This window comes from Lagenorhynchus albirostris, chromosome 12, assembly GCF_949774975.1.
Source record: "Lagenorhynchus albirostris chromosome 12, mLagAlb1.1, whole genome shotgun sequence".
Taxonomy (NCBI): Eukaryota; Metazoa; Chordata; class Mammalia; order Artiodactyla; family Delphinidae; genus Lagenorhynchus; species Lagenorhynchus albirostris.
In genome coordinates this window covers 26,802,521-26,826,977 of record NC_083106.1, presented here as the reverse complement: position 1 = coordinate 26,826,977, position 24,457 = coordinate 26,802,521, and the positions used below count along the sequence as shown (strand labels likewise).

General features: G+C 38.0%; 1 protein-coding gene across 5 annotated transcripts in view; it reads right to left on the bottom strand.

Annotated features, from left to right (window-relative positions):
- BCLAF1 (BCL2 associated transcription factor 1) overlaps nucleotides 1-7,899 on the bottom strand; it is a 29,571-nt gene extending 21,672 nt beyond the window's left edge. For all 5 annotated transcript variants that reach the window (XR_009543771.1, XM_060167504.1, XM_060167505.1 and 2 more), the window contains exons 1-2: nucleotides 7,783-7,899; nucleotides 1,430-1,533 (exon numbers count right to left, since the gene is read on the bottom strand). The gene's annotated coding sequence lies outside the window, so the exon portion shown is untranslated. The remainder of the gene's footprint in view (nucleotides 1-1,429; nucleotides 1,534-7,782) is intronic.
- Nucleotides 7,900-24,457: the final 16,558 nt, after the last annotated feature.

Genomic DNA, 24,457 nt, shown 5'->3' with positions numbered 1-24,457 from the left:
TGTTATTCCATGCCCAATACAAATGCCTACCTCTCCTGTAAAAAAGATAAATAACATCAGAGTATTACAGATAACGAACCTGAAAAAAAGAAAGTACAAGTGGCGCAATACTAAAAATACAGAATAAACCTACCCGACTGCCATCATAAGTGCTTTATGGCCTTGAAATGGGACTAAATTGACCACTCCATGTATACAATACTGCTTGGAATGGTGATGGATAGTCTCCTAGTAGAATAAAGGTCACTAAGTCTGAACAGCTGGAGCCATGGCTCTGCTTTCAATAGTCATGACTGCAGAATAAAAATGGACTTATGTGACAATGCCTAGGTTCACCCTGTAGCCTTCTGGTGAGAAGATGAAAAAGGATAAAAGATGAATAAACTGAAGAGATTGCTGCAAGAAAGAGATAATTTGGAACTACACGAAAAAGAGAACTTGGGCACCAATATTGTAACTTTTCTAAACACTACCTAGTATCTAATAGAATAATCAGACCTCACAGAAATCAGTAACAGGACTAAATGATTTATAAGATCTACTCTTCACAAAATTAAACATATACATATGCCTCCCAACTTTATTCCTGCTACACTATTTCCAAATTCCCACTAACTTATACAAAATAAGTAATTTTTTCCATAAAAAACAACTCATTAAACTTTCTTAATAGCCTGCAATTGCCATATATTTAAACCATTTCTCCTACTACCAAAATGTTTTAGGGCACTTATTTGACCTACCTAGACTTTGCTCAGTATTATGAAATACTATTTGAAAGTACTAAGATGAGCTGAATTATAGAGGAGACAATGATGTCTGCATACTTCCTCACCAAAAAACCACATAAATGACAAATTCAAGGGGTGTCAAGTATTTATTTTAAAACAAAACATATCTATCTTCAAAGAGACAAATACCAGCTTTGTCTTCTCTCACTCTTAATTCCAAGTAACTTAGGAAATACATAAAGACAGTACTCTCCTCAGAGTTATAGTGAGGATTAAACAAGTTGATACATGTAATATACTTAATACAATGCTTAGCACATAATAAGCAATCAATTTTAATTACCTTAACACCCACATAAGGGGAAAAAAGCTAAGTTACAGACCTCCTCTTGCATGCATAAAGGAAGGTAGTTAAATAAGCAGAGTTATTTTGTCTTGTTTTATTTTTAAATAACTTTGTGTGTTCTGAGTCTTTAAGCAGATGTGTTTATAGAAGTAGAAGCAGGCACACAACCTAGAAGCAGAAGAGATAGACAATCTTTTCCTTAAAACTATCTTTTAAAATCTGGCTTACTTCCTACAAGCCACCAGAAAGCCCCCAAGAGTTTCAGACCACATCACTTTTAATCAGTCTAAATCATGAGTTCAGAAGTCACATTTTCTTAAAACTGAAAACTAGAATAAAGGATATTATTTACCTTGGGTTTTATGCAGGATCAAGCAATCAAGTGAAGTCTCTGAGATACTGTAAAATTCTTCCTGGAGAGAATGTTCTGAGAAATTAAATTCTAAATTCAAACTCCTAGCAAAGATAAAAAAAATATGAATTTGAATTATGGTAAATTAAAAATCCACTGTTTACAAGGCATCACACTCAACACTGCTATAAAAAACTCTTAATAAAGGCACTAAATATTTCAGGGAATGGAAAACTGATTAAGGACATAAATTTTTAACCACAAAAGCTTAAAGGAACTTAACTTTTTTTGTTTCAATCAAGCAGTGCATTATGAAACTGAAGCACCTTTAATTCAAACACCTGAATTCTAATTTTAGCAATTTGGGCTTTAGAAGACAGAAGCTATGCTGTCATCCTATCAGAAAATTCCAAAGTGGCTGGCATAAGTGGCCATCTTGGTATATCAAAACATGTCGTGTATCTATAGTTAGTATTCATAACGCTACAGTTCGTAACTTAAGTACAATATGAGTTTATTTTAGTGCTCTGCTATTTACCTCATTCTCTCCTGGTCACTTCCTTTCATACAGTTTGGTTTCATTTGAAGCTGTTTTTTTAAATTCGTGTAACAGCCATCACAGTAATTCTAATTTTGTCCCTAAAAGCATTTTGATACATGTACAGATGTTCCAATAAAAGAACAGCCAGTAGATGAAACAAGTATCTATTGGAAGCCAATGCTCTTCCTAATTTACCATTACTATGCAAATAAATTTAAATTCTGCACAGACTATTAAGCAGTTTCAGTATTTACTGAAAAACTTAGCCTAATGAATAACATTCAGTGATTATCAATTATGTGCAAAGAACAGTCAAAAAACACTAGGGGAGCAGAAACTAAACAATTAACATTGTACATGCCTATACTCAAGGAATTCATAAACCAGCTTGAATGAAAAAAAAACATTAATATGAAAATCTGTGAATCTTACCAAGTTATCAATCCAATGAAAAATGTAATAACAATGAAAATACAAAGTAGAAGAAATTAAACTGGTAAATCAAGAATATGTCCCCTAAATACCCATGGCCCTACAGCTGAGGGGATTAAGAGATCTGAGCTTTCAGAAACTTAGCAATTAAGGGAAATACACCAAAATAAAAATTAGCAAAAACAAAAGGTCATGGATACAGAAACAAAAAGATTTCTAAAGTCCTTGCATGTTTAGTTTTAAAAATATCAAATCCCCCAAGTGGGCAGAGGAAACCTCTCATCATCTAAATTGGTGCGTTGTTATGAAACTTTATGCTGACCTAGAAGTCCAATACTACTGATTCACTGCTGGAAGTGATACAAGGCTCATTTTAGCTAACTCTTCCCCCAAACAATTCTAAAAGGCTAATTTTAATTTCTATATATCCAGAGAAGAACCAACTGCCAAATCTCTCTTTACTCCAAGTGATGATTTTCTGAAGTTCCAAGAAAATATACACTAGAAATAGCAGTGAGGAAGGAGGGGCTGTAGGCTGTTAGACTAGTAGATGAGACATACATTCTTGTTCACAATCTATGAATACATTCTCAAGTATCCATACCAAGAACTCAATGATCATATATAAAATGTCACACAATATACTTAATAATATATAATGTAAATTATATTTAACATTTAATAATATATTAATATTTAAGATAGTACAAAGACTGTAATCTGCTCCATTTTTTTTTTAATGAAATCTATGTACAAAGCACTGTGCTAAATATTATGGGAGACATAACTGTAAAAGGTCCCTGCCCTCCCAAAAACAACTAAAGAAGAACAGAAATCAACAAATTACAGCAAATTTAACTACCAACCATGTGCCCAGAACTGTGCTAGGTGACTTTAAATAAAATCACCTGATTTAATCCTCATAATCTTAGAAACTACATATTTAACCCCATCTTTCAGATGAATTTAAGCTTTCAGAATTCATATGAATTTACAACAAAGGTGCCTATCACAAGCCAGGCACAACTATTCTAGTGTAGGAAATATAACACTTTAAGTGAGACATTAAGTTCCCTACTCTCTTGGAGCTTATGTTCAAGCTAGGGGAAGAGAGAAAACAAAAAAGTAATATGTCAAGAGGCGAAGAGCAGGACTACTACGGTGGGTCCTTGAACCGTGTTTAAAGAGGTAACAGTTAAGCTAAAGACAAGGAACATTGCAAAGACCCAAGAAAAGAAAAGCATTCTAGGCAAAGGACAAAAATGTAGCAAATTCAGGACAAAAGACCAGTAAGAAGGTTGATCAAGGAGAGGGTATAAAACAGGAGAGACAGGAAAGGAGCAAATCAAATAGCATCTAGTAAGTAGGCCAGAGTAAAGAGTCTAGATTTTATTCTAACTGTAATGGGAAAGCCCTGGAAAGCCTGATCAGGGAAGTCACACCATATGATTTAAGATGGCTGCTGGGTAGAGCATGAACAACTTGGAAAGAAGAACTTGGAGACAAACTAGAAGGTTGAAGTTCAATATAATGGTTGCCTGGATAAAGTGGTAGCAATAAAGAAAGAAAAAAGAAGCAAATCCAGAATCTGGTTTGGAAGTACATAGAGTCAACAGTACGTGCTCACAGATTGTTAGTGGTATGAAGCACAGGGAATTGAAAAAAAAGAAAACGAAAAATCAATGGTGCTCCTAAATTCTAAGTTTTGGGCTCAAGTATCTGGAAGAAGTGCAAATTTGGGGGCAAAAACAGGAGATTTGTTTGCCCTTTTAGGCTGCCCATGGTCACAGACTGTAAAAAGTTAATCCAGAACTTGACCAAGATCTCCTGTGCTCTCTCCGATACCCTGACAGGTGCCTGATGTGGCCATAACCTACATATATAATTCAAAATGTCAAATCAATCTTCCCTCTATTCTAAACAAGATCACTTACTAACACACTGTAAAAAGAGATAGAGAATAAAGTGCTTCATGCACCTTTATCCAAATGATTCACCAACCAGCGAAGAACACAAGAGAATGAGTCAGGCTTTATTTTTTTAAATAAAGTTCTTAAAGAGAGTTCCCTGGTGGCCTAGTGGTTAGGATTCTGGGCTTTCACTGATGTGGCCCAGCTCAATCCCTCGTCAGGGAACTGAGATCCCTCAAGCCAGGCAGCAGGTCCAAAAATAAATAAAGTTCTTAAATATCTTAACAGAGCATATCGTTTATGGAATAATAATAATAACATAATGATCAGCTAGAACACAAGTGATGGAAAGAGCAAAGACAACTGGGCTCAACAAAATACACAAGTTGAAGCTCCTCCAGAAGAGATTCTTTAGGTTACCCTATCAAACATACTTGAGCTGTCTTAATTTGATCATACTCAGGGAATCTGGGCTCCAGATTCTGTAAACAAATTATTGCTATTCACATCTTCAATAATCCTAAAATTAATATCCCATGACTCTTACTCCAACTGACTAGGTTCAAAATTCTGGCTTGACCATTAACTAGCTGTCCAACACTGGACAAATTACCTTAATCTCTTCCAGCTTCAGTTTCCACATTTATAAAATAAGGTTAATTACGATACTTACTCATAGGTTTAAAATTAACAAACTGAACTAATAAATGTAAGCAACTTAAAGTTTGGCACATGGTATGCACTCAAATGTTAACTATCATTATTGGTAAACCTGGTCTGTGACAGTCTTAACTGCAGTTTATTAATTCTGCTTCAAATGATTACTATATTTAAGTTTGATATTTTTGATATGGCATTAACCAGCATTACAAAAAAGTAATTTTGCTTTAAAACACTCCAGAAGAAATGAATTTGAAGAATGGGTATATGTATATGTATAACTGAATCACTTTGCTGTACACCTGAAACACAACACTGTTAATCACCTATATGCCAATATAAAATAAAAATTTGAAAAAAACAGAAAAAAACAAATATTAAAATTGGTAAATGCTGATAATTATTTAACCTAGATAACAAACAGTTCACTATTCTACTTTGTGCTTGAAAATTTCCACAAGTAAAAGCTTTAAAAAATGATAGGTTTAGCTGCAAATTTTTAGTTCTTTGTCCAGCTCCTTGTCAGCCTGCTTTAAAAAAAAAAAAAAAAAAAAAGCGCACAGAACTGAGAAAAAGAAAGAATACCTTCATTCTAGACCAGGGGGTGCCAATCCCTGGTTCATGTAGCCCTAAAAAGTTTTCTACCTTTTTTGGCCTCCACCTACTATAAGGACAAATACTGGATCAAGTAAAATTAAAGTGTTTGAAAATTCCAAAATAATACACAAATGTAGGCCTGTATTATTACTACATTAATGTTTGTAGACTGTTTCTTTCCCAGCCCTGAGGACAAATAAAAAATTAAATATTTAAGACTCCGACGTAATACTGATGACCACTGTTTAAGAAACTGGAGTTGAAAAATGAACAAATTCCTAACCTACAACTATAAACAACATTTACACTTACTACCCAGAGATGTAAGTTGGACTTCTTGATTCCCTTACCTACTTCTTGTTATTTAATAAATCACTGTAAGTTACACAGGAGAATTCAGCTAGTAGTCAACTAATGATTTCGAATGTAGCTTCTGGAAACTCCCAATCCAAAGCTCTATGTAGAACTGAAAAGACTTTCTTCGTTTCTGTTAAGTCGTGACTCACATAGTTAATCTAGTACAGCTAGCTGCCCACATTAAGTCATTCAATAAACTCAACTAGACCTGAGCCTACCAAGTGACAAGTTTTTACAGGTCTATTTCCAAGTACTAAAATACTATTGTTCTTCCAAGTCAAGAATCAGCTCTGCCTAAAAAATTTCCTTTGCCACCATTTTAATTATCTGAATCAAGAGGGATTTCAATGTTTACCACAATGTATCAGTGAAAGTGTGGTATTTAAAAAAAAAAAGCTAACTGCCATCAGTAAACAGGCTTTAGGTTGTTCACCTAAAGTGAGTTATTTCAGACACACAAATCTTCGATTCGATTACCTACCCTAAATTGGCTAGGATCACATAATAATGCAAATAAACTGGTAGGGGTTTTTCCTCTGTAAAGGTTCTTTATTGTCTGACCTGCAGCCCAAACCTTCTTCCCAGCTACAGTCCAATCGGAAGGAAAATTCACATTGAGAGATAAGAAATTTTGTTTTGCTTTTTAATACCAAAAAAATTTTAAAGGCGCTGCTGCAAAAAGATACAAGTTGAAGCAGCTAATCTCTGTACATCATTTCTGGTCATATCTGCCTCCAACTTTAGTCTCAGTTTTTTCAATTCAAAATGATTTATAAAAAAAAAAATTTTGACATCGAAAAGTAGCTGCCAGTACTGCTAATTGATTCTGACGAGATAAACCTTAAAAGTAAATAAAGCCAACTACGGACTTAAATAAAATGAGGGCAAAGTCCTTAACCTCAACTCACCACTCCGCTCCATGTATACCACCAACTGTACCAACCACGGCTACAACATTTCTAACGAGGTACAAGGGGCTGAAACTCTCGCAAAAAGGACGTGGCTTCGCGTGTACTACACAACTGCCCTTTAGGCCCGGGGGTGGCGGGGCCGTTCTTAGATCCATCGACTAAGGCCCGCTGCCCAAACTAGGAAACCGTGATTAGGCACCAACTCCTACAGTCAAAAGTGCACTTTCGCTTCAAAGCAGAGTTACCGGGGGGCCCGATTAGATTAGCCCCGAAGACAATTTTCCCGCAACCCCGGAGGCGATGCCGGGGTCTGAAGAGCGGAACAGGATCCTAAGACAAAGTGAAGTAACCAAAATAAGGCGTAAACCGACTGGGAGCGTGAAGCCGGGGAAAAGGAGTTCAAACGACGCGGAAAGGGGTTAGCTAACCTACCCAAAGCACTTCGCTGCACGTCAGTGATCCTATCACAGCCCCAAAGGCCGGGAAGAAAGGTGGCGAGAAGCGAACACAAGTTGTACCTCGGGCCGCCTCAGGGGCCGTAGGCGGCGAAGGGAGGGAGGAGGAAGCGCGCGTGCGCGAGGCGAGCGTTCAGTCGGGCGCGAGCAGAGGTCCGGGCTGAGGAAATGGGGGAAGGGATTAAGAGAGAGATTTGCGCAAGCGCATGAGAAGGCCGCGCGGTCTGTGGGTATCGAGCCAGGCTCGGAGCCGCGTGCGCGCGCGCGCGCGCACACCGTTCTCGCTGCTCACCCCACCCCCACCTTTTCGGGCCGTAGTGCCTCGAAAACCTGAGGGAAGCTGACCGGGAAACGCATAAATAACGGCGCAAGGTCTCCTGGGTTCTCCTGTCGCGGCCAACCCGCCACTACCAACAAAAGGTTCAACAATATTCATTCCTCCTCGACATACACTGCCCTTTGAGTGATTTGAATGCAACGCAAGGCCTACCTGACACGCCGAAGCACGGTTCCCGGGACTTATCTTCCTCGTAACTACACCGCGGCCATTTCCCGACTCAAGCACGGGAGGAAAACCATAGAGGTATCTTCGACGCGCTAGCTCCTCTCCGTCACTTCCGATTTGGGGCGTGGCCTCCGGTGCCGCTAAATATATGGGCAGGCCCCGCCCACCCCCTCCGCCCTAAACCGGCTCCCTGGCCGTTAAAAAGATGTTTCCCGAGGATTTCTGGGAAGTCGCGTGGCTGGTCTCGCGCGATGATCTGGCGGCCCCGCCTTCCGGCCTTTAGCAGCCGCCTCCGCCAGGGTGGCGGTAGACAGTGGGCGGGGTCTTGTCGCTCGGCCCTGAGGTCGATGGTCCACACAGTTTGGTACGCTGGCCTTTCTGCCTTGCGTTGAGGGAACCCTCCGGACTTTTCTGTCGCCCCCACTTTTTGTTCGTCTGGTCCATGCTTTCTGTGGCGCCAACTCAGACCAGGCCAGAAGCAAAAGGATAATCTCACACTGAGGAAAAGACGCGGAGGCAAGGGGCTGCTCTGTTCGCACACTGCGTCTCTACGCCAGGAAGCGCCGAGTTCTCCGACGCCAACTGGAAACCAGGAAGTGCTGCTTTTGCTTTGATAGAAAATATGTCAGACGCACTTAGAAAGGAGAAAAATGGCCACGATCTAAGTCCCTTTTTTGAGTGGCGTCACACCAAGTCTACCGCGCGTAGCGGAGTTCACGCCGCAGTGCTCCGAAGCGGCTTAGGCTTCTTGGCTGTTTAGCGTCAGAGGATGCTGCTTTTTCTCGGACGTGGTTGAAGCGTTACCACTTCGGAACCTAGGGACGTTGGCATGAGCATGAAAATAAAGCAGAGCACGAAGCTTAACGATCAGTTGTGCCGGCCGAGAAACACAGTCTAATCTGCCAAAAATATAAAGCAGGTTATAAATAGGCAAGCCACATTTGATTTGGATAGAATTTCAGCAGGAGCCATATAGCACGTTTCCTATTAATACTTTGCTGCACTTACTTCCTTTGGGCCTAAAATCGTTATAACTTTGTTCTTTAGGCACGTAAACTGCCTTAAAGGATTTCAAAGTTGTAATTAGCAACCAGTCTTCGGTCAGTTAAATGTAGTCCAGTATTGGGCCCTAGTTGTGAATTTAACACTGTACTTAGGGGGTTCTCTCCTCACAATCCAATATACCAGCTCAATTGGAAAAAATACGTGATTTTCATGGGATGTATTCTCAGTTTTCTCTTGTTGTACAGCCTGCCCCTCACCCCATCACCACCATCAGAATGTGGAAACAGTAATCTTTGGCCTATGTGGTGCACTGATAAGTCCCAAGCATTTAGTAGGTGCTCAGTAAATATATGTTGAATGGATAAACTATATTAAAAGGGAAAAAAAAGAAAACCTAACCATTGATGGCTTAATACAAAACTCTACTATTCTGCAGGTAAAGGAGGGGGAGGGTGGACCCCTTAGGGCTAAAAGCCCTTACCCATTTTTTCAAAATACACAAAAATCTGACAGCAGTGCTTTGCAAGCTCGGATATTATCTTAAGCCTTTTTCTGCAATTCTATTGCAAATGCATTGAAAATGAAGTCACCTTTCAATGTGAGGTAGTGTAACTGTGCTTTCAAATAACCTGAGGTAATAACAAAGGAGACAAGACACATTGGAACACTTCAGCGGTATTCTTGTCATTACAATAATGACTGCAAATTGGTTTATACTCACCTTCTCTCAAGTAAAATCTACCGAAAATTCCTCTGTATCTGGTGTGTGTAAATTTTACTGCACTTACAGTAAACATAAAAACTTTCTAAATTTAGTAAATAGTAAATACCTCAAAATACCTAGAGGTACGTCTCAACCGCTAGTGGTGTGAGAATTGTTTCAGCTCTCTGCTTTAGCGTCTTCAAATACATTTTCTATAACAGAATCTTCATTCCAAATTAATATCAGGTATTTCGAAATCAAAAGAAAAAAGATCAGTTCTATACCAAGATACAGGTGTTACTGAATACCTGAAGAATTCAATAAAAAGCAGTCCAGGCTTCCCTTGAATTAAATCCATTTGATTTGAGATACTTGCTTTTACCAACCTCCAAAATTAGAGGATCTTGAATTTAGATCATGTTTTATGTACTTCACTGTATTGTCTTCTTTTACTTTCAAAACCTGAAATTCCACCATTACAGTTGCATTCTTTGTTCCATTCTCTTGTTTCCTGTTGAAAATACAAATAATGTGGAGAGAAACATACGGGGAAAATCAAGAGCCCATTTAACAAAAAGACATTGAATAAAAATAGAAAATTGTTCCAAGAAGAAATATAAATTGTAAACAAATGACTAACCTTATTAATAAGATAAATGCAGGCCTTCCCTGGTGGTCCTGTGGTAAAGAATCCGCCTTCCAATGCAGTGGATGCAGGTTCTATCCCTGTAGGGGAACTAAGATCCCACATGCCTCCAGTCAACTAAGCCCCCGCACCACGACTACTGAGCTCGCGTGCTTCAAACTACAGAACCCACGCGCTCTGGAACCCTTATGCCACAACTAGAGAGAAAACCTCCATTCTGCAACTATAGAGAAGCCCACGCACCACAGCGAAGATCCCACAGTGCAACGAAAGATCCTGCATGCCACAACTAAAACCCAACACAGCCAAAATAAACAAATTAATTAATTAAAAGCAATTAGTAAATAAAAGGTCACTTAAAAATAAGATAAATGCATACAAAAGGAATACTGAAATATTTTACATCTAATAAATTGGTAAACTAATTTTAACTTATAAGTCATTGACAATTTACCACAAATGTATTTATAAAACTCTTTCCTTAGGGTTTTGGTTTTGGTTTGTTTTGTTTAAGATAATTGAAAGGGAGAACAGGAAAAGACGTGATGTCTGAAAAGGACAAAGAAGATAGGAATGAAAATGGGGTTGGAAGGCTAGACCACTAAGGCAAACTCCCTCATTCTACTAGTTTTGCTTGTTTTATTTTGTTTGTGCTTTTAGGCTGAACAATATTGGAACTGTTTTCTTATTTGGGGAAATTAAAGTTGAGGGGGGATTTGGAGTCCCTGTCTCCTAACTCCCTGAGAATAGTGACGTTGCTAACCCAACAGTAGTAGTGAGAAGCAGGCAAAAGAGGAAATGGGGCCAACAGAGGTTCCATTAAGACTGGGGGCGGGCAGTGGGGAGGGGGTTGGCTATCGTTTCTGCTGCCTCCTCTGTTCCTATCCTTCCCAAGGATTTGCATTCATTCCTTTTTTTTTTTCTTTAGTTGTGGTAAAATGTGCATTGTACTTTGAGCTAGCTGATATCTTTCAGTAAATTTCTTTTCTGAGTGAGTTAACCAGAGTTGGTTTCTGTTGCTCACAAACAAGAATCCTCAATTGCATACTTTGAGTAGAGTCAGTTTCTGTTTATGAAGACATTTTTCCAAATGGTCTGGCAGTTTTCCCTATTTGTACTATTGAAATAAATGTTTCCCCTTGCCTAATCTATTTCACTTCCTACTGGTGAACACAAGTTGACTGGGTTTTCCATCCCCCACTCTTTCTATCCTCTTTTGCCTACTAAGAATGTGAAAGTTTTTTGTTTTCCCCCAAGATTTAAAATTACAAAAATTATTTATTCAAGAATTATTTATTACAGTATTGTTCCTTAATATTCATTTCTCCATTTTGAAAGATAATTAAAATATCAAAGTGCAACTGGTAACCATTGTTCGTAAGTCCCACCAAGATTAACGTGCATCTTCCTCACAAAGATTATTGCAACAAATGGAATATGTAATACTTTCAAAGTTTTCATAAGAAATCTTTGCCCCAAAATTATGCCAGCTGGCTATTTAATGTAACTACTAAAGAGCAGAGAGGAAAGTCTTCTTAAAATGTGGTAATGGAATTATGATTAGATTCGTCACCAAAAATCATTTCTCCCTTAAGAGAGGCTATAAGAGGAGCAGAGCATCTCCTTCTTTTAAAGCAGTTGTCTACACAACTGCAGACAAATATTTCTGTGTCTGTTCCCTAAAAGGTCTAAATTCTCAGTTCTACACGTACAATTAAAAAAAATCAATTGACATCACAAGCAGAGGGCTAAAACTACATAGAGGGCTCAAAAAATATGGTGATATCCAAAAATGGGGAAATATTACATTGGGGGAGGGGGACAATAACCCTTTGCTCTCCAGACTTCTTGGGGTGTTGAAATTTCACCCTCATTGCTTATGAGAACTAAAAATTAAGCCTGGTGTAGAGGAGTCACCACAGATATTGACAGGCAGTACCATTTTTTTCTCAAAGTGTGATACAAAAATAACCTGGGTTGCTTATTTTAAAAATAAACCATGACACACTGAATTTCAGTTCACACTTACTAAGGCAGAATCTGTGAGGGCAGGCACACACATTGAAATCTGAGAACCACTGATTTATTGAGTACCTATAATCGTCCAGATATCATGGGAATAAGACAATCGTTGCTTCTCCTCTGTTGGAACTCAAAATCTAGCAGAGATAGGGTATAACTCTCTAAACAAAGGAAACAAAAGGATAGCTTCATGGGAGAAGTGCCAGTGGTGAAAGAGGGAAGGCCTAGCTTTTAAAGAATTGGTGGGATTTCACCACATGCTTATTGATTCATTCATTCATTCATCCATTCATTTAACACACGAAAATGAAGTATGTGCAGTGTACAGACACTGAGCCAGGTACTTGGGACAGAGTGGTGACAAAGACTAACATTGACACTGCTCTCCAGGAGGCTGCCAATCTAATAAGTGGGACAGACAGAACACACGGAAACAGACATAATACAAGGTGTGATACTGGTAAGGAAGTGGCAGAGAATATGAGAGGGAGACTTACTTCAGAGAGGATGCTTCATCAGGAAAGTCCTCGTGAGGAGACAAGATTTAAGGGAAGAACTAAAAGATAAGGAGTAGGAAAAATAGGAGGAAGAATATTCCAGTTAGAGAAACTGACCTGTGCAAAATACCTGGAGCAGAAAAGATCTCCTTATGTTTCTGGAATGGAAAAAATGGTACTGAGCATAATGAATCAGGAGGAAGGCGGTTCAAGATGAGGGTAAATAGATAAGTGCAGGTCATGCAAAGCCTGTAAACTACATAAGTGGTTTGGATTTCATTCCAACTGCAGTAGAAAGTTATCGAAAGATTGTAATCGGAGGTATGACATGATTTATTTGAAAAAGATCATTCAAGCTGCTATCTCTGAGAAATGGATTGACAGTGGGCAGGGAGACCAGTTAGGAGGCTGTTTTAGTAGTTTAGGTGAGGTAACAATGATCATTGTGAGAAAAGGAAAATGTAAATAACTGTAAATCTATTTTGGAAACGGATGGACAGATCTTGCTGCTTTATTGGATTAGGAGTTTAGACAAAGAGGAATTAGTGTTGCTATCTAGGTTTGGGCCTTAATTAACTGGATTTTGATACCGTTATAATAATTGGGAAGATTGGAGAGAATGATAGGGAAGGAAAGAATGAACAGTTTGGGAGAAAGAAAGGAAATTAGGAATTCCATTTTTAATATGTTAGGTTTAAGATGTCTGTGAAACGTCCAAGTAGAGAGGCAAGATACGAAGTCGAATATGTGGGTCTGTAGTTCAAAGGAGAATTCCAGCTCAGAGATAAAGCACAAAGATGATACTTAATATCATAGTATGACAGATATAGAGAGACAAGAGATGACCCAGGACTGAATCCCAAAGGATTTCAACCGTTATAGATTTGTTAAAAGAGGAGGAGGAACCAGTAAGGAGATAGAGAAAGACCAGCCAGGGAGGTACGAAATAAATGAAATCAAGTGTATTAGTTCTCTGCATAACAAAATTTAACAGCTTTAAACAACAGGTACTATTTCACAGTGGCTGTGGGTCAGGAATCTGGGAGGGGTTATCTGGATGGGTCTGGCTTAGGGTCTCTAATGTAGTTGCAGTCAAGCTGTCAGCTGAGACTGCAGTCATTTGAAGTCTGGAGATTCACTCCACGATCACTCATGTGGATGTAGGCAGGAGACCTCAGTTCCTCATCACATGGACCTCTCTATAGGATCCCTGAGTGTCCCCATACTATATCTGGCTTCCCGCCGAGTTAATGACAGAAGAAAGGAGAGCCCAAGACAGAAGCTGCAGTGTTTTATAAGCTAATCTCAGAAGTGGCACACCATCACTCTACTGTATTTTATTGGTCACCCAGACCAATCCCTGGTACAGTATGAAAGTAAACTACACGAAGGTGTAAATACCAAGAGGTGAAGATCATTGGGGACCATCTAGGAGACTGACTACCAGACCAAGGGAAGCAAGTGCTTCAAGTGTGTGAGGTCAAAAAGACAAGGACAGAATATGCTTATGTGCAATCTTGTCTGCAGGAATTACTACATGAATGCAGTAACTACACCCCACTGAACTGAATTGGGTTGGAATACTGAAACATACAAACACCTCCAACACCTACCAGCTACTTCAACTCACACTCATCCTCCGTTCATGTTACATCTTTCCTTCTGATTTCAGATTACTCTCCTTCCACCACTTGACAACAACTCACAACCCTCCTGATACCCATCTCTACAAGGAAACTTCAGGTATTTTTAAGATAAAATATTATTTTATTTTAGTATTTATGTATTTCTTAACCACTTAACATGTGTAAAAGTCTGCTACCATATTTGTTGGGTTCCTATTTTTTTTTCATGTGTAACTGATGAAGTTTTTGAGTATTATACCCCAAACCTATTTTTCCCAAAAGCCTGGTGGTTTTTATTGTGATTTTGCCTAGCACATTTATTTTTTTTAATTATTTTATTGTAGTATAATTGATTTACAATGTTGTGTTAGTTTCAGATCTACAGCAAAGTAATTCAGTTATACATATATATATATGCGTTCTTTTTCAGATTCTTTTCCATTATAGGTTGTTACAGGATATTGAATATAGTTCCCTGTGCTACACATTAGGTCCTTGTTGCTTATCTATTTTATAAATAGTAGTATGTATCTGTTAATCCCAAACTCCTAATTTATCCCTCCCCCTCTTCCCCTTTGGTAGCCATAAGATTGTTTTCTATGCTGTGAGTCTGTTTCTGTTTTGTAATAAGTTCATCTGTGTCATATTTTAGATTCCACATGTAACTGATATCGTATGATATTTGTCTTTCTGTCTGACTTACTTCACTTAGTATGATAAACTCTAGGTCCATCTGTGTTGCAGCAAATGGCAATATTTCATTCTTTTCTATGGCTGAGTAATATTATATTGTATATATGCATATATATATATATATATATTCACACCACATCTGTATCCATTTATCTGTTGATGGACACTAGGTTGCTTCTCTGTCTTGGCTATTGTAAATAGTGCTGCTATGAACATTGGGGTGCATGTATCTCTTCTTATTAGAGTTTTCATCTTTTCCGGATATATGCACAGGAGTGGGATTTCTGGATCATATAGTAACTCTATTTTTAGTTTTTTAAGGAACCTCTATACTGTTCTCCATAGTGGCTGTATCAATTTACATTCCCACCAACAGTGCAGAAGGGTTCCCTTTTCTCCACACCCTCTCCAGCATTTGTTTGTAGACTTTCTGATGATGGCCATTCTGACCGGTGTGATTGATTTGCATTTCTCTGGTATTTAGCAATGTTGAGCATATTTTCATGTGCCTGTTGGCCATCTGTCTCTGGAGGAATGTGTTTCGGTCTTCTACCCATTTTTTGATTGGGTTATTAGGTTTTTTGATATTGAGTTGTCTGAGCTGTTTGTGTATTTTGGAAATTAATCCTTTGTCAGCTACATCATTTGCGAATATTTTCTCCCAGTCAGTCGGTAGGTTGTCTTTTCACTCTGTTTATGGTTTCCTTTGTCGTGCAAAATCATATAAGTTTGATTAGGTCCCATTTATTTATTTTTGCTTTTATTTATTTTGCCTTGGGAGACTGACGTAAGAAAACAATGCTACGATTTATGTCAGAGCATGTTTTGCCTATGTTCTCTTCTAGGAGTTTTATGGTGTCATGTCTTATATTTAAGTCTTTAAGCCATTTTGAGTTTACTTTTTTGCATGGTGTGAGGGAGTATTCTAACTTCATTGATTTACATAAGGCTGTCCAGCTTTCCCAACACCACTTGCTAAAGACACTGTCTTTTCTCCATTGTATATTCTTGCCTCCTTTGTCATAGATTAACTAACTATACGTGTGTGGGTTTATTTCTGTGCCCTAGCACATGAACAGGTATGTTTCTTATGAAACATAAGAAATTCTTATGTTTCTTATGAACATTTTTATTTTATAACATTTTATGAACAATTCTTATGAACAGGTATGTTTCATTACAGCAGAACTGACTGTATATAGTCTCAGTTTTAACAATAAGGAAATTGAAGCTTGGAGAAGTAGAGTATCTTGTCAAAAGTCACATGAAAACTAAGATTTTTTTTTTTTTTTGCGGAACGCGGGCCTCTCACTGTTGTGGCCCCTCCCGTTGTGGAGCACAGGCTCCGGGCGCGCAGGCTCAGCAGCCATGGCTCACGGGCCCAGCCGCTCCGCGGCACGTGGGATCTTCCCGGACCGGGGCACGAAGCCGTGTGCCCTGCATCGGCAGGCGGACTCTCAACCACTGCGCCACCAGGGAAGCCCGAAAACTAAGATTTTATCAAATGTCCATCTGTCTCTAAAGGCCACCTTCTTTCCACAGCAGTATTTAACCACATAAATACTTATAATAGAGGTAATATTAGATCAACCTGACCTCGTGTTGTTCCTCTTATATGCAACTTGGTTAATAGTTCCCATATGTCTTATTCTAGGTAGCAGGATATATCAATATATTCTAGCATGTGTACATGTACATATATATTTACTTATCTGAACACTTCTCTTATTACCCCAAAATAAAGAAATTTAGAAATTTCACAGTGTCCAAGTAATGATTAAATTGTCTTGATAGATGAATGATGCACAATATAATTCTACCTTAAGTAATTTAATTTTAAGTATTAGTGTTTTCTGTCATTTCAAATTTATTTTTTCATTTATGCAATTAAGGCGCAAGGTAAGTAATAATATTACGATTCTCCCTGCCGTACTGTGCTTTCTCAGCAATGACAGTGTTGGGAATATCCAGCTCTAGCTCTTACCTGGACCACTCATCTCATATACCACAACACTACTGACGTTAGGGAAGGCTAAGTAGTCCCCAGATCTGGGCCACAATAATGTGCTGCACAAGGGTGTACAAAAGGATAGATGTGAAATGGAAATCTATAGGGGGGTTTCAGGTCAGTGTATTCATAAATGCTGTAAGAAAAGACACAAGAGGTAACAAAATGAGCAGAATTGTCAATTCACTGGTCCAAGGGGACTATATGGTAATGATATCCTCATTCAAGCCTAGACAGCTCAAGGGTGAATTTAGTGTGCACATTAACTGGAAATTAAATGTTTAAAGCATTAGAAAAATGAGGCACTAAGGGTATACACAATGGAATGACAGGTGTGGGAAAGAAAGCAGAATTAAATAATCTCTCTGAGAGGCTGGCTCAGTTATAAATATATGAATTACCTGCATGGAAGGCACATGCCCTCCAACTTTCCAGAGATAAGCAATTGTGTCAATGCCAAAAAAATGATAGAATTTTGAAAAGTAGATGAAATCAGCTAGGTGAATCAGGATGCCACATTTTAGTGTGTTACTCGACACATTTTTCATCAAGACGGAAAATAAATTGTCAGTGCCATACCTGAATCCTCTATTCTGCCAAACCTTAGGTTATGCTTTGTTTATGAAAATGCCTGACTCTTGCCCCATGAAACTGAAAGGATTTAAAGAGCAAATGTAAGGAAGGGGACCAAATCTTCATCTAGGCTTTAAAGTTACTGGGAGTCTTGAGATAAACCCAGGTCACATAAGCAAAATTCTGGCCATCTTTGCAGATGGCTTGTCTTTCCAGTGTAAGTTATATGACCTTATACAGGCTCATAATAATTTTACCTTGAATATTATCTTAGATGTTCTACAAGCATTATCAGAGACCCAACAGTTTAACTCTCCATCCTGCAGCCATTCATAAAGAAAACTGCATTAGAATTTTATAACGAACTAGTTATATAATGAGAATATACATATATAATCATTCTGTAACACAAAATTTTTTCTTTTTTTCAATGTAACACAAATTTTTTTCTTTTTTTTTTAATGGAAAAGACAAGGACTTCCCTTAACTACTTTATCTTATTTCTAATATTATGAGTCTCATGTTCAATAAATATTTATTTACCACAAGAACCAAAATGTTACACTTTGCTCTATAAAATAACTGTTTGTAGTATACTTCACCAAATCTAAAAAGCCAGTTGTTAAGATGCACTATTATTTTCGTACCAGTAAGAAAGAAAAAAATCCTTCACATGAATAGTGTTGCTCACTTCTAATATGCGTCTCAGTTTTAGAGTTGTTAAAATGTGCAAAAAAGCACATCTTAAAATAATGAAATATGGTTTTTGATTATATCATAAAGTTAGTTTAATTGTTAGTATCCATAACTACAGCGATTACAGATAGAGCATTCTCATAACAAATTTATCATGAGTTTACCTCAATTTATATATTTCTTTGACTTCGAATGAGTTTTCCACGTAAGTTAAAGAACCTTCCAATTAGTTCATAATTTACTAAATACTATTTAAAGAAGACGAGTGAAAGAAGTGAGCCAAGGAGAAAGTGCCTGAACTGTGGAAACAAATGGCAAAAGTGACTGCATCCATCTTAAAACAGAGTAACCAGAAAGTTATCAACTCATTCCACGCTTCAGAAATGGTAAGAAGTAAACAGCAAGAAATTAAAAAGCTACAAAATTAAGAAAAGTGATCTTATTAAAATGACTGGGAGAAAAGAAAGTCTCTTAAGCCAAAGAAACAATTGGGGAAGTTACTTTAAAATATTTGAAGAAAAAAAAAATAAATAAATAAAATAAAATATTTGAAGAGGGCTTCCCTAGTGGCGCTGTGGTTGAGAGTCCGCCTGCCGATGCAGGGGACATGGGTTTGTGCCCCGGTCCGGGAGGATCCCACATGCCGCGGAGCGGCTGGGCCCGTGAGCCATGGCCGCTGAGCCTGCGCGTCCGGAGCCTGTGCTCCGCAACGGGAGAGGCCACAACAGTGAGAGGCCCGCGTACCGCAAAAAAAAAAAAAAAAAAAAATTGAAGAAATATAGTTAAGTGGTTAGCTTTCCTTTGCTTCTCTAGAAAAGTGAAACGGTGTCAATTTGAACAGCAAATAGAGTTATCCTTAGCATTAAGGATTGGGGCTGGATTGATGAAAATGGAGGTAAAAGGGAATGATATCTATTAAATAACTACTTTGTGCCACATTCCGTGTTAGTAGTTTTATTCAATATTCACAAACAATCCTCAAAGAAATATATCCTCAAGCTCCATTTTATTGATGAGGAAACCAACATTTTTCAGTTTGACCCAAACTACGTTCTCTCTACAACTTTTTGGTTGAGAATTTGCCGTATTGGAATGGGAGATTGTAATCTCCATCCTTCCAGATGTGTTTGAGATTAGGTCAGAAAACACTGTTGGGTAGTATTTTGTGAGCGGTTATGCTTGGAAGCAGTCTGAATGGATGTCTTTCAAATTACTAAGCAGCTCTAACCTTTTGGAAAACTGCGGAGACAATTGTGTCTGTATTTGAGTAGTTTAGGAGAAATATCTGTTGAGCCCAAAAGCCCTGTTTTTTTCCCTTGTAGCTGAAGTTCATTTGCTCACTTATTTTGTTTGAAAATGGCTTATCTCTGAAGGCGAGGTTAGTATCTGTAAGTTGTTAGATAGGGGTTTTTGTCATGTGTGTTTTACCATTTTCCTCTTCAACATCCTGATGTAATAAACTGGAGCAATAATATGAACTTAGCTTTAAAAAGGCAAGGGTTTTATGGTTGCTCAACTGTAAAATTACATCTTAAAAAAGTACATTTGTGGAAACAAACACAAAAGTGAATAAGTCCACCTTAAAACAGGGTAACCAGAAAGTTATCAACTTGTTCCACACCTGGGAAATGGTAAGAAGTAAACAACAAGAAATTTAAAAGCTAAAAAATTAAGAAAACTGATCTTATTTTGCTATAACTTCTCAGGAAAACAATCACTAAACTTCAGAGCAAAAATAATATAGCCTTGATCCCAGTGAAAATCACAAATAAAAGACAATAATAACAAAGCATTTTGAAAAACTGTACAAAGAAAAGATTGTCTCTTTTATCTATTAGTTAATCCAAGTGAGGATTACAATAAAAATCCCTAAAAAACCCTCTGATTTAAGAAGTTATATGTATATTTGTACAGAACTAGGCAAGAAGAATAAAGCTCAAAATGATACTGTAATTCTATTTGGTTGCCCACATTATAGGTAATTTTTAAACAATTTTCTTCCTTTGCTTTTCCATATATTCTAACATTTCTACAATAAGCATTACTTTTATAATACAAATTTTTTTTTAATTTTAATAATTTAATATTACTTGAATTGTATAAGATAATAAGGAACTAAGAAAAGATTTTTTTGTATGCGGTTCTTATAAATCAGGGCCAAAACTATACTTTAATAGAGAAAAATAAAATATTTGTTAGTAAATCACCGTTTTGATAAACCTAACTCAAAATTACTGCTAGGGGGATATTTGCTTCCAGAGAGAACCTTTGAGTTGGTTCTTTTTCCCTATGTCCTATAGTACTTTTTTGGTTAATAATTTTTTTTTTAATGATCTTTTTCCCCCATTTATTTCTAGTGTCTTTTTTTTAATATTTATTTATTTTATTTTTGGATGCATCAGGTCTTAGTTGTGGCGTGCAGACTCTTTAGTTGTGGCACACAGGCTCAGTAGTTGTGGTGTGCGGGCTTAGTTGCCCTGGGGCATGTAGGATCTTAGTTCTCCAACCAGGGATCGAATGCGTGTCCCCTGCATTGGAAGGTAGATCCTGGACCACCAGGGAAGTCCCAGCTTAATGAATCTTCTCGAACAATGAAGGGGAGTACTATAGTTCAGTGAGAAAACTATAAATGTTATATTGTTTCCTTCCGTTTAAAAGGAATCTTTATATTGAATTCCAACCAACCATGATATATATGCCTAAAAATGGCTTGATCTTTGGCAAAACAATTATTTTCAAAATTCATTTTGTGATACTAGGATCTGGCTAGCTAGGTTAAAAGCTAACACCACTGCCTCGTTTTTAAATTCAGTTTTAGAAAGGATTGTAAAATTATGGACCTGACTTTGTTTTTCTAGTGGTGTGCCATTATTTTTTTTTTATGTCTATGACAAAACAAAAAAATACAAAAAACCCCATTAACACTGTACTGTAACTAGGTTAATTTCTGCCAACACAAACCCATCCAGTAGCTTCGCCTAGACACATTCAGTCTCCATTACTTATTCCAGGGAGATATTTCTGGCAATGGCGTATGGGATAATCTGTTGCCTCTATGATGAGATGCTCATGGTTTGAAAGCAAGTTCATCAACATGCTTAAATATTATTTAGGAGCAAAGGTCATAAAAATATTTATCATTATTGGTCATTTACAATTTATTCATAAGGATCCAGCTGGCAACCATCTGGTGTAGAAAACTGAAAACTGGAGGGAAAAACTAGAGTAAAAGTCACTGGAAAAACATAATTTAGTCTCCACATGTCTTTGGTAAATATTAAGTTAGTGAACTAGATGTTGGTGGAATGAGATGAATGCTCTACAGTAGAGATACATATATGGAATTTAACACAAAGGTAAGTTGAAATTTTACTCAAAAGTGTATGTTGAAGGACAAAATGGAGAAAGTAGTAATAATATTGTAATTAACTGGCAAATGTACTAGGGAGTCTAGGGTAGGCTGTAGTAAGAAATAAACTCTAAAATATACAACTGCCTATGTGCAATAGAGGCTTTTTCTCTCTCAACAGTTCAAGACAATTGTGTTAGGTTGGTAAATGTTTCCTCAAGCAGTGATTCAGAGCCCTAAGCTATCTGTGGCTCCCCAGCCTCATAGGCCCATGGATAGAATTCAAGAGTCCACCAAAGGATTCATGGGTAGAATTCAGGGCTGCTGGTATACTTGTACGGGAAAAATTACATCCTGTTAACTTTGACCCAAGATTTATCATTTCCTTTAATTATGAATGTAGGCAAAATCTACAGAAGTATTTGCAGGACTTGCACCTTTGTAGCAAACAGAAATCACAGATTTATTATTTTTTTTATCATCACTGTTGTTGCCAAGCTTTCAAAGAATTATTTATACTCAGCGCTCTTTCAAAGTTGCAGTGGTTATTAGACCCGCCTCTAGATCTTGTATTTTAATACAAAACAAAGACAAAAACAAAAAACTCATTGTGGTAGGCAGCTTTAGGATGGCCCCCAGCTTCCCGGCACTCATGCCTTTGTGTAATCCTCTTCCAATGAATAGAGTTTGGCAAAAGTGATTCGATGTCATTTCTGAGATTAGGCTATAACAATTCAATGGATTCTGTGCCCTCTCTCGGAGACAGTGCTCTGGGAGAGGTCATGCTGCCATGACATGAGGCAGCTCTGTGGAGAGGTCAGTGTGACAAAGGACTGAAGCTGGCCAGCAGCCGCTTGAGCAAGCTTGACAGTGGATCTTTCCCCAGTCAGGCTTCCAGATGATTGTGTTCCTAGCTGGCACCTTGAATGTAGCCTTTTGAAAGACTCTGGACCAGAAGCTGCTCCTGACCCACAGAAACCATGAAAAAAAAGTTTTAAGCTGCTAAGTTTTAGGGTAATTTGTTATATAGCAATAGATAATGAGTATACACAGACAGGTTATCATATCACTGATTTTCTAAATATTCTGATAATTGTATTCACTATAATTTGTTTCCTTTATAATTCTAGTATTGTACACATTTAAAAAACATTCTGTGAAGGGATCCAGAGGCTTCTAAAGTGTGCCAGAGGAATCCATGGTACAATGGAGATTACCAGCCTCCTTGTTGCCCTGCGCCAACTGTCAAAAGGAAAAAAGAGTATGGAGGAGTATACTCGTTATATTGGCCTAGAAGAAGAAGATATCATTTCTGATCACATTTTATGGGTGTGAACTAGTCACGTGACCACCCCTTGATGCAGCGGGGGCTGAGATATGTAGTCCTTGCTGAACAACCATTTGCTAGCCATTGCTCCATATAAGGGGAGGATATATATATACACATATAAATATATATATTTCTATTTTGACCACACCATGTGGCATGTGGGATCTTAGTTCCCTGACCAGGGATCGAAACTGTGCCCCCTGCATTGGCAGCATGGAGCCTTAACCACTGGACTGCCAGGGAAGCCCCAAGGGGAGGATATATTTTAATGGATAGTGCCAGAGCAAATGCCCAAACTATTACGATAAGCAATGATAATAGTATCTACTAGAATAGAATCCTAAAGCTCATTTGAAAAGTAAACAGAGTCAAATGAAAGAAGCAGATGATAATGACATAAGCCATTTTCTGTACAGTGATTTTTATTCCAAGTGATAAGACATCTATAAATCTGAAGATGTGGAGAACTAACTTGGGTCCAGCGTCTAGATCAGAAGATCAGAAATCAAATTCTTCTTTAGGGTACCTTAAGAATAAATTTGTGAGGTTATGAACACAGAATCTTAATCTTTCTGAAGTAACTGAACAAGGAATGGAATAGAATCATTGGTGTTTCATTCATTCAATAAACATTTGCTGAAGGCCTACTATATAACAGAGACTATAGGAAGTACTGGGGAAAATGAGATTACCAAAACTGAGACAAGACCCAGAGACCCTAGGATGAGGGAAATAGCTCAGCCAACTATTGATAAATCCATAATGTTCTCTGCTCAGTACCGTGACATACATAACCACAGGGTGCTAAAAGCGACGTGCTGACAGCAACATAATTCATAATTACTTGTTTCATTTCAACATGCCTTGAGCTAAAAAGATCAAATTAAATTGGAATGTCAAGCTCCAGTTGTTAAATAGGGTAAGATTCCTCTGGGGCTTATTTATCGGGCCTTCCCAGGATCCCTGAATCCACAATGTAAAGCTGTCCACCAATGTTCACAGAAAAGAGTCCAATCCTCTGCTGATGGGGGCATGGCAAGAAAGAATTCTTGGTGGTCCACCATGGGGTTCCATACACGAAGCGTTCATGTGAAAAAATTAGTAATCCTACGTACCCTCCAACATGTACAAGCTGACTGATGACTAATATATGACTCCTGGAGAAAAATCCGGGCACAGGGAAGCTGGGCTGCCAATAGCTCATCAGTACCTTTGAGATTAGGCAAACCTACTCTTTCTTAGGCCCGTGGCAGCCCCATGCTCAGGTACATGCCGTGATGAGCTGAAGAACAGAGTGCAGGCTGGATCTCAGTCCCCTTTGACCCTCAGCTGCACATTCTGATGCAGACAGTAACCTATGTAACCAACAGTCATAGGCAGAGACCCTGCGGGAAGTTCCTCAGAGAAACAGCCCCTCTCCCTACTATGCTCTTCCTTCTGAATATCTCTCACTTTGTGACCCTCCCCTTAACACCTTGGAGATTTTAGCACCATGTCTATTCTCTCTGCTTAG